At 38.2% G+C, this 2669-nt stretch overlaps 1 protein-coding gene across 1 annotated transcript in view; it reads left to right on the top strand.

Annotated features, from left to right (window-relative positions):
- Positions 1-725: 725 nt before the first annotated feature.
- LOC107684103 (serine/threonine-protein kinase LMTK1-like) overlaps positions 726-2669 on the top strand; it is a 19135-nt gene continuing 17191 nt past the window's right edge. Inside the window, exon 1 of the mRNA XM_016480306.1 lies at positions 726-1096. The gene's annotated coding sequence lies outside the window, so the exon portion shown is untranslated. The remainder of the gene's footprint in view (positions 1097-2669) is intronic.

The following is a 2669-nucleotide window of genomic DNA, read 5'->3' as shown; positions in this document are numbered from 1 at the left end:
AGCCCTACCTGTGCACGTGCCTGCTGATTAGCTTTACCAAGCACTGCAGAAGTAACTCAACTGCTATTCATTAAAGCAGTATCTCTGTAGTAGTGGTTTGGCCACGTTTCTAGCGTCTCTCTGTTTGAACTGAATGATTCATGTCTGATTGTAATGCAGCTGCAGTGAGTGGTTCAGCACCCAGAAAACCTCCCGGCACCAGAGGGAATGAAGTATAGATGAATGCATTTCATGAGACCTCACAACATATTGCTTATAAAACATGTCAAGTACACAAAAACCATATCTTAATCCATATCTTTGTGGTCTACTTTTTTGTCTCGTTTTAAATAGATAGATAGATAGATAGATAGATAGATAGATAGATAGATAGATGAGTGGGCTAAAAGGTGAGGATGGAATATATATGACCCCAAACATTTGAACAGTAATTCACTTTAGTTTGGTAAATATGCAGATATGCAATATCTAACCTCTCCAAATGAATGCACATGCATAAATGTGTTTTGAATAATTCCCCAGCTTTAATATATGTGTTTGTATGTGCATGCAGGCAGGCATACATGTGAGTATGCTCATTTGTGCCGATGGCTGGAGCAAGGGCCTGTCATGCACATGTGAGAAAGAATGAGCGCGAGGAAGGAACGATGAAGAAAAAAGAGTGATGTCATAAGCACAGAATGTGAAAGCCTTTCCCTGTTAGATTTTTTTTTCAGCCTCACATTTTTATGGAAGCATCTCCACTATTCTTAATCACTGGTTGTCCACAATCTCATGGGAAGAACACAGGAACTGCCCCTCCCTGCATTCTCTCTGTCTCTCTCACTCTCTCTCTCTCTCAAGTGGAAGATCTATTTGCTTTTTATTTGTATGTTTTCTTGAGAGTTAACATGATGTATTCTCGAGACCTGGGTTCTCCGGTTGTGCAGCAGCATGGGCCAGTTCCTAATGTTCTGTCCGGTGAGGGATCCGTCTGGGGTCATGTTGGCACCTTACAGGTGCTCTGTGAAGAGCCCAGCAGTGCAGGTTCACGGGGTGAAAGGGAAGAGTTAAAGATTCAGCACAACCTGATGTAACACTTGCACATTAAGAGCAGGTAAGATGGGAAATTAATTCAATCTTTGGACTTTGGAATAGTGCTTTCTTCAGAAAGTTGTTTTAATTGGAATAATGGTGTGTATGCTATATGTTAATGTGTAAAATGTGTTTGCATATAATTTAAACGTATTGTTTACTTAAAAGTGTAATTCACCTGATTTTAAATAGTGGATACAATTACTGTAGTCTAACATAAAAGTTTGCTTTAACATTTTTGCTTTTTTATGTGCTCGATGTTGTACTGTTTAAATATTGCTGAAAAGTCTTGAATTGACTGTTTAATAGCAGGTTCTCATTGTGACAACTTACCTCCATGTTGTGACAAGATATTCACCCTTTTTTTAAGAGTTTTTTTTTGTGTGTGTGAGTTTTTATGAGCTATTTTCAAAAAAATATTTAGTCTAATCCATTGTTTTTGGGTGAAACTAAATACATTTTTTGATATTCTTGGAAAAGACAGTACCAATACTTGCTTAAACCAGATGTTTCTTCATCAGAGGATATAACAGTGCAGAGTAGTGATAAAAATGCAGTGCGAATCAGCTGGCAGGAATGTTTATCCTGTGACTTGAGCTCAGCAATGTGGTTTCAGGCAACAAATTATTGCAGCCCTTCAGTTCGGATCACAGCATGCCCTGTTGGGATCCTAGCGCTGTCTGTGTAAGATAGTGTTTGGTAGCGCTGCCGTGCGCTGGGCAGATCAGGAGCCGGGTCATATGGCATCCGTGTGGGGCGTGTGAAGATGTAGATGATGGGGCCTCTAGGGGAACTTGAGTGTTTGTGTGTATATGTCTGTTAGCTTGCACTTTTAAGTGTGTGCGACCCCTCTAGGTCACTGTTTTCCATTTCTTCAACCCTGTATCTCCGCAACCGAATTCACAGAAAATTTGCTTACATCTGGAGGAGCATTTCCGATTTCCAGATGCTGCCAAGTCTTGTCTTTACTTAGCACTGTCTCATCTCTCTTTGTAGTTTCACCATATCCATGTGGAGAAGAAAAGCATATTGGGGGAGGACGTACAAGTTTAAAGCTCTTGAGATTAAATGGATGGCTCATTATTTGATCTGATTATGGTGACATGCTATTTAACGGACTGTTTAATAAATTGTCATTTGTTCCAGTAAGCATTAAATGTTTTTTTTTATTATTAATTTTATTCAAATAATCAGGTTAAAACACTCCTCAGTTAAAACAGTCACTGATGTTTCTTTTCAGTTTAACGATCTGCTTGTTTATTCTTATACATCAATTCCCAAAACACGCGCACGCACACACACACACACACACACACACACACACACAAACAAAGGGTCCTTGAATCCTTCCCACAAAGATGGAATTGAGCTGAGCAACATACAGTAATATGGCTATTGGAATCTCTTTTAAAAACAAAACATGAGGAAAAAAGTATTTTTGAACTCATTTTGAAGTTCTTATCATCAATGAAAAGGATGTAAAATTCTTAATGTTTCTAAAAATTGGCTTTATTTTCTTTATGTAATATATATCTTCACTCACTTTAAAAAAAAAAAAAAAAAAAAAAAAAAAAAAAAAAAGGGGGAGGTCGGGG

The sequence above is a fragment of the Sinocyclocheilus anshuiensis genome, unplaced genomic scaffold (genome assembly GCF_001515605.1).
Source record: "Sinocyclocheilus anshuiensis isolate Anshui unplaced genomic scaffold, SAMN03320099.WGS_v1.1 scaffold553, whole genome shotgun sequence".
Lineage (NCBI taxonomy): Eukaryota > Metazoa > Chordata > Actinopteri > Cypriniformes > Cyprinidae > Sinocyclocheilus > Sinocyclocheilus anshuiensis.
Note: the sequence above shows the minus strand (reverse complement) of the source record. Positions and strands in the feature narration are given on the sequence as shown.